The 15,445-nt window shown below is 51.3% G+C and overlaps 1 protein-coding gene across 4 annotated transcripts in view; it reads left to right on the forward strand.

Annotated features, from left to right (window-relative positions):
- The first annotated feature begins 392 nt into the window (after positions 1 to 392).
- RASSF2 (Ras association domain family member 2) overlaps positions 393 to 15,445 on the forward strand; it is a 33,513-nt gene continuing 18,460 nt past the window's right edge. Inside the window, exon 1 of one of the 4 annotated variants that reach the window (XM_037147778.2) lies at positions 393 to 790. The gene's annotated coding sequence lies outside the window, so the exon portion shown is untranslated. Of the gene's footprint in view, positions 791 to 8,637; positions 8,871 to 9,623; positions 9,703 to 10,332; positions 10,353 to 15,445 lie in introns of those variants that run through there. The other 3 variants (XM_037147780.2, XM_037147782.2, XM_037147781.2) reach the window with 3 other exon arrangements.

Below are 15,445 nucleotides of genomic sequence, written 5' to 3' on the forward strand. Positions count from 1 at the left end.
GCCCGGGGCTGCCGACTCCCCAGGGGCTGCGTGGGCTTGGAGCCCCTGCCCGCTCGCCTTCCGCCGGAGAAACTTGTGGCTCCGATCCCGTCCTCCCGCCCCGAGCCCTGGGGGTTCTTCTTTCTGTCTGCCTCAAGGGCGGTGGCGGGAAGGCACCCCTACTTCACCCCCAGGGTCCCCGGGACTCCCTGGCGAGGTGGGGCGGGGCGGCAGGTGCGCGGATGGCTGGCGCCTGGACTGCAGTCCGGTCCACTTCTTCCCGGCCCCACGGACACTTCCCCAGAGGTGGGTTCCAGCCCCCCTCCCCCGCCCCGAGCAGGCCCCCTCCGCCTTCACGGGGAGGTTGGGTGCTCGGAGCGGGGCGGGGGCTGGTCCTGGGGCACTTCCCCTTTACGGTCTTCCCGCCCTCCCGCCTCCGGAGCTGGTGCTTGAGGGCAGTGGAGACCTGGGCTTTTTGTGCTCTGCCGGGGAGCGGCAGGTGCCTTGGGCGGACCCCAGTCCCTTCTGTATTTCGAGCGCCCGCCTTACATTTGGCTTCTAAGCAGAGAGAGCCCTAGGGACAGCAGAGAGGCGCAGTGGCCTGACGGAGGACCTGACGGGTCCATCTTGCTCAGAGTCGCTCTGCGGGACCTGGGCTGATCACAGCACCTTTGCACCTCGCTGAGCAGAGGAACTGAGCTCGAGGCTTCTCAGCGCTGCATGCACTTTGTTCCCAGGTGACCCGAATTCGCGTCTCTAGAGCGTGGTCTCCCAGAGGACAGAGGCTGTGTGGAGGGCGGCCAAGTTTAAAGTGAGTACCTTACATATAATGAATGAATGTTTGAACCAATGAGCTGACAAGTTAACAATTTGCCCTGGAGCGGAACTCGGTTCCTGCCACGGTTGATCTTGGTACAATGGAAGGAAAGAATTAGAAACGATGATTGTTTTAAACAGCTGCCTGTGAGCCAGAGCCAGGGGCCTTCTTTCCAGAGCATCTGGATGAGGAATCCGGGGTTGGAAATATTTTACGTATCAATCCACATTTACTTACTAGGAACTTTTTCTGCAGCAGTCTGAAAAATTAAAGACACTTCTCCTGACTATGATATATTGGGTTGCTTGAGGAGAGTTCATTCTTTTTAGCTTGTGTCCTAGACGCGGCGTGGAGTTGGCCTGGGAGGTACCCATTTGGGATCAGAGACCCTGGAGTGGGGCCATGAGTCTGGGCACCGGCTGTTCTTTCTCCTCTAGACAGGTCAGCTGATGCCCGGGAGCTGGGACAGGCAGGAGGAGGGGGGTGGCGCTGGGTGGGGAGGTGTGGATAGAGAGGGCCTCAAATGATGGCTGGGATCAGAGAGGTGGGGTAGTTTTGGAAAGAGGGTAGTTCTTGCCCCAGGAGACACAGAGGCATAGCAAGCAGCCTGCTGGGGCGCCTGAAGGCTGGGCTGTACAGTTCGGGTTTCCCTGTCCTGGGGAGGCTGGAGGTGAGTCTCACTCCTCCTCCAGAAGAGGGGGGAGAGCAGAGGTCGAGTATTGGGGAGATCAGATAATCTTTGCTATTCAGCGTAAACGTAGCCCATGCTCTTCTGCCCTCATTTATGTGCTGGTGAAATTGGTTAGAATGATGAGGGGCACCTTTGGGGAGCCTGGTTGGGAGGGGGCCAGGGGATATGAGGTGCTCAGTCATGCCATCCTTCTAGGGAAGGTGGGAGTGTCCTATCTACACCTGGCTGAGTGGGCCGGGGCATATGCAGCACCCGCACCTGCTGCATCTCTAGCTGGCAGCATCCCCACCTTCCTGAGGGTGGTCTGTCTCTGTGCTTGGGCTCCTGAACTTGCCTCTCTGCATGGCTTCTGTTTGGGGGTTCAGACCTCCTCTTCAGTTTGTGTTGTCTTAGGAGTTGGGAGTGGTAGGTGACCCGACACCTTGTTTTTGGCCCTTCAGCCTGCCTTGGTGTCTGGTGCACTGGCCTACCTGGGACTTACTAGTCATTGCTGGTTTTGCTCTGATTTCTTGGTCTATTTCCTGGTGCCCCGGAGCCAAGCTTTGTGTCTGCTTTCCGTGTGTGAACTGCTTAGGAGTGGCTGAAAGAGTGAGCCAGAGAGATGCCCAGGACCGAAGAGCCTGGGGCCTGCACTGGCGTGCCAAACGCCGGACTGCAGAGCTTGCCAGAAAAGGGTCCTGTCTCCAAAGCACAAGAGGACCTTGGCCTGATTATAGCTTTCAGTCCTCTCTAAGATACATTGGCAGGACGTGAGCTCACTTTGAGGTGGGGGACAGGATCAGGACCAGATTGCTAGGGAAGCCCGTGGAGAGGGAGGGATGCGAACTGGGTGATCCAAGAGCAGTTCTGGGACTTGCCTACGTCATCTTCTCCTCTCCCCCCAGAGTGAAAAACAGGGCAGTTCCCCACCATGGGCTTGGAGTAAAACACGTCATCCAGTCTCTGTCTTCAAGACATAGTTGCTGAGAACAGCCACAGCTGGGTTTATGAAACCAGGGCCACAGTCCCCTCCCTCCACTGTTCGAAGTATGGCCCCATGATTTAGCCCAATGACACCCTGGCCTATTTAAACACCTCCCCGCCTCTTCAGAAGAATTTTAAATAAATCCTTAAGGTTGGGTAAGCTACCACAGACCTGTGATTGTGGTTTCATTTATTTGGCCTGCTTGTAGGTTCCCATGGAGGACATTGAGGGGAGGGGAGGGGGCAGGAGGCTCAGGGAAAGCAGGGCACAATGAACAGGGACAGTCTTCAGACTCAGCTGGCTGGACGACCAGGGGGTCATTTTTGGTCATCCCTGGCCTGGCCGACTCTGGAGCCTGTAATCACAGATTGACGTAGCTGCTTGGGATGACCTGTGGGGCTGCGGAACTCCTGCCCAAGGTGACTGGTTGAACCAGAGAAGGCAGTCTCTCACAGGAGAAGCGGGCGGGAAGGGCATTTGGCTGATTCCCATGGGACCGGCAAAGTAACCTGGAAGGGCTTTTTCTATTATTTTTATTCATAAAAATTGGCAAAAAGATACCTGTGCTCCCCGGGATGTGTCAAGCCAAAGCGACTCGACAAAGTGGGTTTACTTCACCAGCGTGGTGCTTTATACCCATAATTGGCACTCAGTTAAGTGTTTGTTTCATGAATGGCTCATTCTCTAAGAGTAATGAAACTAGTTCTGAACTTGGCGTTTGAACTGTACTCTACCATTTTCTAGCCGTGTGGCGTTGAGTGATGTCAGCATCCTCCCGCGTGCCTTTGGCCTCAACCGATGATGGCTGATGGGAGAGGGTGCTAAATACTTCAGCCCCCTCACCTGTTTGTTGGGGTAACTTTGGAGCACGTTCTGTGCTGTCTCAGAACTTCTGTCATTGGCTGCCTTCCTGTCCTTGTTCACTTTCCCGCTGCCTTCCACTGGCACCTGAACCTGTATCTTGGGGTCAGCTTCTGCGACCCCAAGCATCCCCAAGTATCTTGGGGTCAGCATCCTAAGAAAGGCTGTAGCCTGTAATTAAAAAGTCATTTGAAGTCTCTTGAGTGTTAGGTTCCCTGAGTGTAAGATGGAAATGATACCGATCTCACAGGGATACTGTGCTGCGTGCTCAGCCGGGGCCTGGCAGGCAGCGAGCAGACAAACATTTGCTGGCTCACTGATCAGTGTAGAAGGGCCTGTGATGGGTTTAGGAGTGAAAGTTACAATGGACCACAGAGGATTATAGTGCCGTCCTCAGGCCGTATGAGCAAAACGAGGCCACCTGCTCATGGCTTTTCCATCTAGACTGTGACCTGTGACGTTTACCAACTGGCTCCGCAGGGAGGAAAACACTCTGATTTGTGCTATTTGCTAGGTTTTTTTTTTTAGTGAAAATATACACACTGTGGCAGATTTCAGGCTGCTACATGGCATTACTCAACACTGAGTTGGGCCGAGATGTGCTCCATCAGCTCCTGCCGCCAGCAGGAGCCGGCCTCAGCACAGGTCTGGTCGTGTCTGAGCTTGGATGAGACCTTGGGTCTTAGTTTCCAATTTTGTACATAGGAAGGAGGAAAAAAAATGCACTAGATGTCAACATTTAGGGTATGTTCGATTCTTCCCTGAGCTGGTTGATTCATTCTGTGTGAGACACTTCTGGGCTCGTTTGAAGATGATTGAAATGTTAATGCTCTGGGTCTTTCTGGGCCTCGGTTTCCTTATCTCCAAGCAAGGGGTTAGATGATGCCACTAGTCCCTTCTAGCCCTTGATCTTTTTAGGAAGAGCCCATTGCATTCTCCTTCTCTCCACCCAAGAACAAACCATGAACAAAAGAAAACCCTTCATGTGTCCAGTGTGGGGCACCCAGCACTGGACCACTCTAGTGCTTTGCTGGAGTCTTCCTGCTGGCGCCGGGATCCAGTGGACATCAACCCAGTAACATTTCACCTTCCGGGTGTACCAATTTCACTTCATGACACAGGCATGCTGTGTCCCCCGAGGAAGCGGGGCAGTGGGGAGGAGGGGGATGGTTTCTCTCGGAAAGGACTGTCCCTCCTTCCCCGAAACTGTGCAACGTCATAGACACTCAAGTGGAATCCAGGAGCAGTCCACGTGGGGAAACAGACTTTCATAACACAGAATTCAACATCCCTGCTGCGCTTCTTTGCTGGTGAGCTTCCCAAGGGAGTCCCAGACTCAGCAGTTCTACCTGGAGGAATCCTTATTCTGAGGATACAATTGGACACGCAGAAGAATATGAGTACAGCGATGTCCTCTGCAGCATTGTTTATGATAACAACCATCGCAACAAAAAAGTGAAGACCAAGTGCTCACTAACTTGTTAATTATAGTGTATCTATATACTTTGGAATACCATTTGGCTACAAAAAAATATAGGACAGAGATGTTTATCTATTAACATAGAAAAATAGGTATTTCTAAAGAGCAGGTTACCAAACAGTATGCTATTTTTATAATATGTACCATATCATTCATTTGTATTTGCCTCTGGAAGAATACGTGGCAAAATGCTATTAGTATTATCTCTGAGTGGTAGACTTCAGGGAGATTTTGATCTTAATCTTTTTGTATTAAATATTTTGATATTTAATTATGGTAAAATACACATATTGGAAAATTTACCCTTCTAATCATTTTCTTCTTGTATGTGCCCTGACAGGGGATTGAACCTACAACTTTAGCATATCGGGATGATGCTCTAGGCAACTTAGTGGCTGTCTCAGTTCTTCGGGGCCGCTATTACAAAATACCACAACCCAAGTGACTTACAGACAACAGAAATTTATTTCTCACAGTTCTGGAGGCTAGAGGTCAAGATCAGGGTGTCAGCAGGTCGGACGAAGGTCCTCTTCCAGACTGCAGACTTCTCCTTATATTCTTCTATGGTAGAAAGGGATAAAGGGCTCTGTGGGGTCTCTTTAATAAGGGCACTAATCCCATGCATGAGGGCTCCACCCTCACGACCTAATCACCCCTCAAAGGCCCCACCTCCTAACATAGTTGCCTCTTCATGTTTGTGTGTTCTGCATCCATGGATTCAGCCATGGATGCAAAGTATTCAGGGGTGGGGGGGGCAGAAATATTATCTTATGTTTTATGTGTTCTATGTAGTTGGGCCTACAATGGTTGTATCTGTACCGAACATTATTCTCTAAACGATACAGTATAACAACTATTTACATAGCATTTACATTGTATTCTAAGTAATCTAGAGGTGATTTCAAGTATATGGGAGAATATGTATAGGTTATATGTAAATAAATTCTAAGCCATTTTATATAAGGGACTTGAGCATCCAAGGATTTTGGGATCCATGGTGGTCCTGATACCCACCCTCTGAGGATACCAAGGGATGACTGTACCATCACACTGGGGGTTAGGACTGCGACATAAGAGTTTTGGGAGGACATCAAACATTCAGATCACAGCCTTAGCATTAAATGCATTAAATGCACTCACAGTGTTGTACAACCATCACCACTGTCCATTGCCAGACCTTTTCAATGATCCTAGACAGAAACTCTGTACCCATTACCCCATTCCCTCCCCTCCCCCCATGCCCCAGCCCCTGTTAACTTCTATTCTACTTAATGTCTGTGTGAATTTGCTGAGTCTAGGTACCTCGTAGAAGTGGAATTACTCTTTTTGTGGATCATAATCTTTTTGGTTACCTATATTTTAAAAAATGTTTGTTTTACATGTATAGTAAAAAGAAAAGGAAAGAGAAAGCCTGGGAGAGAGTTGTGGTTTTTGGTCTCAGTGGTTTTGCTTCAGTCGGGCAGGGTCACAAGGTCTTGGCCATCTTCCTGCCCCTCCCGCCATCACCTGGGGTAGGGGTCAGGGCCTGACCGTGTCTCAGCACGGCAGGGCTAAGGCGGGCGGCCAGGGGTTGGTGAGCAGCCCTGCCGGCCTAGCGATGACCTCAGTCGTGTCTTGCTGGTCGCTGGCAGCTGGGCCTTGAGCCCCAGGCCCCCTGCTGCCAAATTGTCTTGTTCCAGGGTCTTGTGTGTGTGGTAGTGGAATTGAGAGGGTTGCTTGGGATTCCCAGCTGCCCTGCAGTGAGTGAGGCCCCAACGAGGTGGAGTGGGTGGTTGCCACCATGTTCCTTGGGGACTGAGAGCGAGAGCTTCAGCCTTTCTATTTCAAGCATTCTTTGTGTGTTTCAAACTCTGCGAAATACCCACACAGTGGCTGTGGGTACAGCTGCTGAGTGTTTGTGCACAGGCAGGGTTGGCCTGGCTGGGGTAGGGGGGAGCCTTTAGCTGGTGGGGTCCCAGAGGCCCGAAGTATGGCGGGGAGATGGGTGGTAGCCTCAGATTATGGGCTCTCGCTTCCTATAGATCCATACAGGATCATACAGTTGATCATAGGGATGTTCGGGACAGGGATTGCTCTCCTGTGCATGTGACGAGTTGTGCGTGTGACGGGGTAATCAGACACATGGTGCAGTGGGGTGGGGGGAGGCAGGAGAGGTGGTGTGCACGCTTCAGGTTGAGTCTGAGGTGACAGGACGTTGGGAAGCTTCTGGACCCAGAACTGGGAAACCAGGTCGTGTGGCTCTATTCAGGTGGGTCAGGTGGCTTTGCTCTAGAACACCTGGTCCTGTGGAAAATGCTTTAAGTTCCTCATTAAGTGAGCTCTCAGAAGGGCCTACCTGGCCCTCCACCGAGTTGCTGAGCGACTGTAGGTCTGGGAGGCGCACATGTACCCCCGGGCTCTCCAGAACGCTCTTTACCCGGCTCTACCTGTGTTCTGTTTGCCCAGTAGGAGCTGCTTTTTTACTGTCAGAAAGTTGGGGAACTGTAAAGAGTTTACAGAGATGGCCCCTGAAGGCCATTTTGAGAAGTTCTGCTTTTTGTGGCACTGGTTTTCTGTTAGAATTAGTCAGCTGAAACTTCCCCTCAGCTTCCTGGAGATGTTCTGGAAACCCCTGGACATGCCGTCTGCCCTGGCAGTATGAGGGGGTAAGAGGTCTGCTGTGTGAGGGTGAATTTCCCTGTGCAGTTGCAGGGTGTAAATGAGGCTCAAGAGGGGTGGACGCAAGACAGCCCGTGATGGCTGCGCCAGGGGAGGGCTCAGCACATGGGGACCCTTCCCTCACTCTCCCCACCGGACTGCTTCTCCATCACAAGGAGCCTTCACTCTGGGGGTGGAGGATGCCAGCGACCTGGCTCCTGGGTTTCCAGTCATGGCCCGAGGTAGCAAGGAGGGGAAACCCCAAGATCTCCACACACAAAGAGTGTCAGGCTACAGCACCAAAAAAGGAAGAACTCTTGGGGTTCCCCAAGGAAGGGGATGTGAGGTCACAGATGAGTAGAAATCACTCAGGAAACAGGAAGTATGGCCAGAAAGAAACCTGTGCTTGCAGGAGAGGGGGAAGTGGAGGTGGTCCTTCCTCAGCTGTCACATTAGGTCGCATGTCCCGGCAGAGCTGAGACACTAACCCGCAGCTAACTGGGGTTCCGGAGCGCATGGGCTGATGCAGGCCTCCGGCTCTCCTGGGGCTCCACTCAGATCCTGTCATTACTGGGCTGGAGGAAAGGTTAATTTGCTCTTCCCCACTTAGGGCATGGAACTACCCCAGAAAGTAGCCCTCAACTTTGAGAAATGCAGGTCAAGGAATGCTTCGTCTTATTTGCCTTATTAGGGCCAGTCGTTGCTTCCACCAAGTTCCCATTCTTTCCTCTGAGTCACACAGAATTTCATGTAGCCCATGAGGGGTACATCTGCCAGGGCCCCTTTGGTCGCAGGTGATGTAGGTGCTGCTTTAGGGAGGCAGATGTGACCGCGCCCTTCCCTGGGGATGTGTAGGTATTGGAGGATTAACTTCTAGGTCTTTGGTTTCTCTGGGCCAGAGTCTTCATTGTACACACACACACACACACACACACACACACACACACGCACACGCACACACACACACACAGCTTTTTCTGTCTGGAGGTTTTCCTTCCTTTAGGCCTTTTTTAGTCTCACTCAAACTCCCCCATTCTCTGATATTAGGCTAAAAGCTTTTGGGTTTCTAACATTCATCCAGGTCAAAAGCTTGTAAGATGCTCTTGGGATTTCTCTACAAACAAGTAGTGGATCATCTGGGCCTGTGAGGTGACAGTTTGGGTACTTCTCAGTAGTGACTTCCCAGGTCACTGACCTGGCCACGCCTCCTTTCCCACTGGTGTGGGAGTAGGAGGCAGGCCTTCCCCGGCAGAGTCCCAGGACCTTTTCTTCAGACCTTCCCCAATCCCACTGGGAATTCAGACCCGAGTGCGGAAAGCCTGAGCTGCCACAGAAGACCTGAGCCGGAGCCGCCCTGGGAAAGAGCAGGGGCTTTGCAGACCGAGCTGGTGCGGGCATCCCAGCTCAGCCACCTGTTGAATCTCAGTTCCTCATCTGGCAGGTGGGTCAGGCTGGGGCTGCCTTTTGAAAGTTTTGAGGTTCCTTGTCAGCAGGGGCCTTGTACCTGTCATCAGTCAGGTCCCCAGGCTTTTTCTGGATCGGGGGACAGGTAGTTTGTGGGTCTCATGAGTGTGAGGGCTAGCTCATTCTTTAGACAGAAGATGAGATGCTTCTGAGGTGCACGGTTCTGGGACATTGTAAGTACCCTGGTCTCTGAATAAGTGTCTTCATCCCTGGCCCCTGAAAGGTCTGCCTTCCCTACAGCTTGTCCATTGGGCCAGTCACTCACTCACCTGCTGTGAGCTGCGGAAGCTGGCTGCACACACCCGTCCTGCGTGGAGCCCGCGTGTCCAGCACTTAGCTGGGGCACTGGGGAAGGAGTTCATGACGTGGGTTCATGTCAGCTCTGTGGCCTGGCATAAGTCACCTAATCTCTGGGACCATCTGTTTCCTTACCTGTAAAGTGGTAAAAATAAAGCCTTCCCGGTGGGTTCCTACGAGGAGTAAGATTAGGCATCTATAGTCTCATTACCGGCAGCACCAGCATCCACTGGGAGCTTGTTAGAAATACCCGTTCTCAGACCTCACTCCAGAAGTACAGAAACAGAAAACGGGGGAAAGGGTGGCAGCCTCTGTGTTTTAAAGAGTCCTTCAGGGGATTCTGATAGGTCCTCAGATGTGACAACCACTCTGAAATGACTGGGTCGGGTGATTTGTAGCTGAGAGCTCTTCCTCTTCATTTGCACAGAAGCTGCAGTAAATTGGGGTCTGCTTTGCAACTGCACGTCCCTGGGTTTGCACCCCAGCTTTGCCACTTCCTGGCTGTGTTTCTGGCAAGTTACTGCAATTCCTTGTTCTTTTGGGTCACCTGCAAAATTGGGGCGTTGGAGTCTCTTTCTTTCTTCCTGGGGTGGTTGTAGGGATTCACTGCGTCGAAGCAGGTGGTAGCCTATAGTAAGCTTGCATTTGTGGTAGCCGTCTATTGTTCACAACAGCAGTACTGTAATTGTTCTGCTCCTGATTTTGGGGTAGGTAGGAGTGTGGAGAAAGGTGTCCAGGGCCTTTTGCAACTAGTCTTCTGCCAGTTCTCTTGAGCTAAGCCCTTTCCCAAGCCCTTGCCTGTCTGTAGGTAAGTGCCAGCTCTTTTCAGGCAGGGCAAGCCAGTCTTTTCCACATGCCTTTTGCTCCCTCTTTTTTGATACTTAACATTCTTTGGAGTAGGACGGGGCAAAGCCTTTTATTCATAGTCACAGCAAAGCGGAGAAAGTGCAGTACACATATGCAGAACACTTGACCTTAACTTTCCCTTTGGTGGTGTTTGATGCTTAGACCCTTTCTGGAGCAGAGGGATTGGCAGAGCTGTGTGGGTGGGTCCCGGCAGCCCCAATACCAGGGATGGGGAAGGGGATGGAGGTACATTTAAGGAAGTGAGGGTTAGGGATCTGTGGGGTGATCGGTCCCGGAGAGGACATGGGCCTGGCCGGTAAGTGGGCCTTTTATTGGATGAAGCATGCAGGCAGGGGGCAAAGTGCACCCTGTTTCCTTCTGGGGCAGCCCACATTTTGCCCATGTCCAGGACAGGCTCAGGTTCGGAAATCAGGAGGTGGAAATTCTTGTAATCTCTTGATCTTGGCAGGGCTCCAGGCCACAGCTCAAGTCTCATTCCTCGCGTGGTGCAATAGAGCTGGGGTTTCCTGTTTGCCATCTGCACTTCTTCCTGTTCCCGTACCAGGGGGCTGAACTTCAGAGGGGCCAGCACTATCTCCTCTGTCAAAGCTGCCTGGTTGCAAAGCAGAGTCCTTCGGGAGACGAGATGGGACAGACAGTCTTTAGCACTGTAGAAGGAAGCTGTGTGTTGGATAACTTTCTTAGCCAGCCCAGGAGCTCCAGATTGTCCCCAGAAGGCAGGGCAGTGTTCAGAGAAGAGGTGGGGACGGGCCCCAAAAGGGGAAGTTGCCGGCCTCGAGCGAGCGAGCATTTCCTTTGCATCTGGGGCCCAGGGCTGGCTTCCTGGCTTCTGTGGTGTGGTGCCTTGCTTTGCGTGACGCGCCCTTTGGTTGGCTGCATACCCTGGCCATCTGGGATGCTGCACAATTGTCCCCTTATCACTTTGAAATATTAGTTATGGGGAGGGGGCACTAAAGACAAAACTCAGTTTGCTTTTAGAGAATCCTGTTTTCTTCATTCTTGAAAACCTGCTTTGGGAGGCATTTGTGGGTGTCCTCAGTCCCTATTCCTATCCGATTTCACGCTGGCTCTCAGTTCTGGTTGTACATCGGCAACCACCTGGGGAGGCTTTTAAAATGGTCATGCCTGCCCCCGCCTCCCCTGCAGCTCAGAGTCTGACACGATTGGTCTGAGTTACAGCTTGGATGTCAGGAATTTTAAATCAACCTCTCTCACCACCCCGCCTCCCCCCACCCCCACCCTGGGAGAGTCTAAAGAGCATCCAGAATTAGAACCTCTGAGATGTCCCGGGGTGTCTCGGGGGCAGCTGTTCCTCCTTCCCGGTTGGGTTTCCGCTGAGGCCCAGCCTGGTGCACAGCCCTCTCCCAAGTCAGCGGGTGGCTCTGCGGGGTGGTCCCCAGGGTAGTTTTTTTGTGGAAAGCTCTCCCCTCCCCTAGGAAAAGCCTGTCTCTTTCCCTGGCTGTACTTTCTTAGAGGTTGTGCTCCACTGTCCATCCTATGCTGGGAGCCGAGGTGGGAGTGCAGAGGGCCCTGGCTCCCGCTATACCACCAGGAAGACAGTTTAGGAGACTGGAACCAAATAAACCACTAAAGGTGGGGAGGTCGTCATCTCAACTTGGACTTTGCTGCCAGGATTTGTCCCCCTCTTCTCTGGGGACTTTGCAGTTGATAAGTCAGCTGAGAGACACTTGTCTCTAGGCTGGAACTGTATAGCAATTAGCCCACGTGCCGTGGATGCTCCAACACCTGATTAACTACCCTGGGTTATCTGGGCTCCCTGACAGAAAGGGAGTGAGGGTCCTGGAGCTCGGAGGAACCAACAGCCAGGAACAGAGGAGATTCTGCTGTGTTTGGAGTGAGCATGGGATGACTTTTCCCACCTGCCCCAGCTTCTTGAGGGTTTGATATTTGCCCTCTTTGCAGGAAGCTGGGCTGGTGAATTTTGTTTACTTGGGAGGCCAGGAGTGGGAGGCTGGAAACACCCTTGAAAAGGAACAGGAAGGGGTCCTTCCTGCAGCAACTTCAGGATTTAGAGTGGTCCAGAGCTTGGGCAAGTCTGTCCCCATTGCTACAGGTCAGCCCCGCACTGTACCTGGTGGTCCTGTGTGAGCAGCTATTTCCCCCCCAGCCAGAGGGTGGGTGGGAGAGGGCGGCAAAGCCAGGAGCTGCTTCAAGCCCAGGCATGGGGCAGGTGTAGTGGGCAATGCCGGTCCCCACCAGGATCCCCCTTATCTGTCATGTGTTATGGGTGTCTTAGCCGCTCCCTAGTCCTGAGAGCTGCTCTTGCAGGGAAATGCCTGGGATCTCAGGCCCTTCTCTGAGGGGTGGCCTGGGGTCAGTGACTGGCTGGCACAGAGGTACAAATGCCAGGCCTGCTGGGCTCAGGTGGGACAGCTCTGTGGAGTTGTCCACACCCTGCAGCTCCACTGGGATCGGGCTGTGGCTGGACTCCAGCGGGGCCTCGTCACTCCCAGTCCTGCTTCTTCCCTCACTTCCATACGAGCTTCTCCTGAAAATACTTTCTCAGTAAACCCCGTGCATGAGAATCCTGACTTCGGGCTGTGCTTTGAGGAATCCCCAGACCTAAGACTCCAGGTTAGCTTTTCCTTGGTCTGGCTGTTGAACCCCTCCATCCCCTGAAGAAATAATGATAATAAGAAAATTTGCGGGAGAAAGTCCCAGTCTGGGAACTGGGGGGTCCAGAGAGCAGGGGCTCCAGATCCAGGAGGGAAAAGAAACACCAGCTGTAGGAATGGGTTTCTGTGTGGGATTAAGTGCTGGTGGAGGACAGGCTGAGGCGTGAGCTCCCGTCCCGCCAACACTGCCCAGGGGCAGATCCCCTTTGGAGGGACAGCTAAGTTTGGGCTCAGGGTCCAGAGACATGTGAGCGTGCTTGGGTCTGAGGCAGAGCATGGGCACACTCACAGAGCGTGAAATGCAGGCCCAGAAAGTTCTCTGGGGCTGGGATGTCATTGTACTCAGGGGCTTAGGAATCTTCCGATTGTCCAGACATTCTTTGTGCTCTTAGGCACAGCCATACCTCCAGTCTGTCTTTGAAGGAGGCAGGAAGCATGGATGGGTCTCCCCATGGGACATACTAGGTTCCACTGGCTGGCTGGATGGCATTGCCCAGGCATATAATGGAGCTGAGAAGAACCCGAAACGTTCTGCCAGGGGGTGAAGTCAGTGCCAGAGACTGACTGGTTGGTGGCCCCAATGTGTCTCCACCATGACTAGGGCCTGGGAGGCTCACCTCCTGACTTGGTGCTTGTGAATAGCTTCTACAAGGTATTTTGGAGCCCAGGTAGGGGTGGTAAATTCTTTTTATTTTTATAATCCCCATCCGAGGATATGTTTTTTAAGTTGATTTCGGAAAGAGAGGAAGGGAGACAGAGGAACATCAATGTGAGAAAGCAATACCTATCAGTTGCCTCCTGTACGTGCCCAGACCACACCCCCAACCCCCACCCCCAGGTTAGGGATCTAACCTGCAACCTATGTATGTGCCCTGACCGGAAATAGAACCAGCAACTTTTTGGTGTAGGGATCGATGCTCCATCCAACTGAGCCATCTGGCCAGGGCCGTGAATTTTTAATAGTGACAGAGAAGGCAGAAGAGTTGCAACCAGCCTGCCGAGCAGATCCTTCTCTAGAGGCTGCAGATCTTGGCAGGCACCCTCGGAGGAAGGTCCTCCACATTCCAGCACCAATCGCGGCTTCCTCTGACTCTTCCTTGTGTGGGAACAACACTCTGTTTAAGGCATGTGGGACCAACTCTAAACTTCCGGCCCATTGTCAGCTCTGCTGCTGGGTTTGCCTTAAAGTGTATGTAAATGCATCTGGCTTTTCTTTATCTGTTTTCTCCCGCGAGCTGGCTGGAGGGAGCCAGTGATTTGTGGTGATGGTTGGGAAGTCTGTGAAGAGGCATGCAGATGTTGCCCTTGAGGCAGACAAAGGAGGTGTTTCGAGTCAGTTACCTGTAATTTCTGTTCAGCAATGTGATAGACGATGTAAGTATTTTCCTAACACTTCTAACCCAAGAAATGAAAAAAGTAAGAAAAATGGTGAGGAGAAGTGAAGCTGGAGACAAAGATCGGGCAACATGAGCCAGTAGGTCAGGTTAACAGTGATGGCTTTGGTGAGATCGCCCGACAGGTTGAGAGTGGCCAAAAGTTTGGGGAATTCTCACATTTGGACCGTCAGACTCGATCTATGTCTGTAACTGAGAAAAGAGCCTGTCTGCCTCACGCTGTAGATGGCCGATTGCGCTGACAGCGGAGTGTGGTGGAGGAAAGTGGCGTTTATTAGATAGTGTTGCAGTGTGGAGAGTGGGCAGTTTGAGCTGGAAAACCCAAGCGCCTGGATGGTGTAACAGGCAAGGGGTTTTACAGCACAAAAGTCACGGGTAATCATGAGTGAGGGGATCAGGGTCCTGGACTGTAGTGATCGGTCAGTTCTTATTCAGGCCTCAGCAATCTGACTTGAATAAGCCCCTGGGGACTTCCTGTCTGGGTCCTTGTGACTGTGGCCAGGTAGTCTCCAACATAAGGAGAAGTAAGGCATCTTGGTTATCCGAAGAACAAAAAGGGAAGAACAGACTAGACATTTCATGCTTCGCAGTGCACATTCTTCTGTTACCTGAAGCTTGACAGGCCCCAGGATGCAACTACATCCCAGTGGGGCTACGACTCTTTAGAGTGATTTTAAGTAAAAGCTAAATTCTGATCTATCTAGTATGTTATGATTTGTTGTTGGCTTCTTATCAATTGGAAGTAAAAATACAGTGGTGAGAAAGATTTCATAGTTTAATGGCTATTTGTATTCATTTTTCTGTGAATTATCTGTCCTTTGGCCAATTTTCACAGAGGGAAGAATCTTTTTCTTGCTGGCTTATTAAAGCCCTGTACATATTAAGGACACTAGTCATTGGTCATATATATTGTAAATATTTTCTCCAACTTGTCATTTGCCTTTTGACTTTGGGTACGGTAATTTTTTTTAACAGAAATTTAAACACAAGTTTAAATTTTTTACAGATTGATATCAAATATTTTTTTATGCCTTCTGGGTGTTGGGTCTTTTTTTTCCCCACTCCTGCATACTCTTTCCCTGTGGCAACCATCAGCTTGTTCTCTATATCTATGGGTCTGTTTCTGTTATTTTTTATTTATTTATTTTTTAAAAAATTCTACTTAAAAGTGAAATGGTGTTTGTCTTTCTCTGATTTATTTCACCTAGCATAGTACCCTTTAGGTCCATCCATGTTGTTGCAAATGGCAAGATTTCATTCTTTTTATTAATGAGTAGTATTCTGTAATACATGTCAATGACATCTTCTTTATCCATTCCTCTATTGATGGACATCTAGATTGCTTCCATATCTTGACT

This window comes from Artibeus jamaicensis, unplaced genomic scaffold (genome assembly GCF_021234435.1).
Source record: "Artibeus jamaicensis isolate MK-2021 breed Jamaican fruit bat unplaced genomic scaffold, CSHL_Jam_final contig_685, whole genome shotgun sequence".
Lineage (NCBI taxonomy): Eukaryota > Metazoa > Chordata > Mammalia > Chiroptera > Phyllostomidae > Artibeus > Artibeus jamaicensis.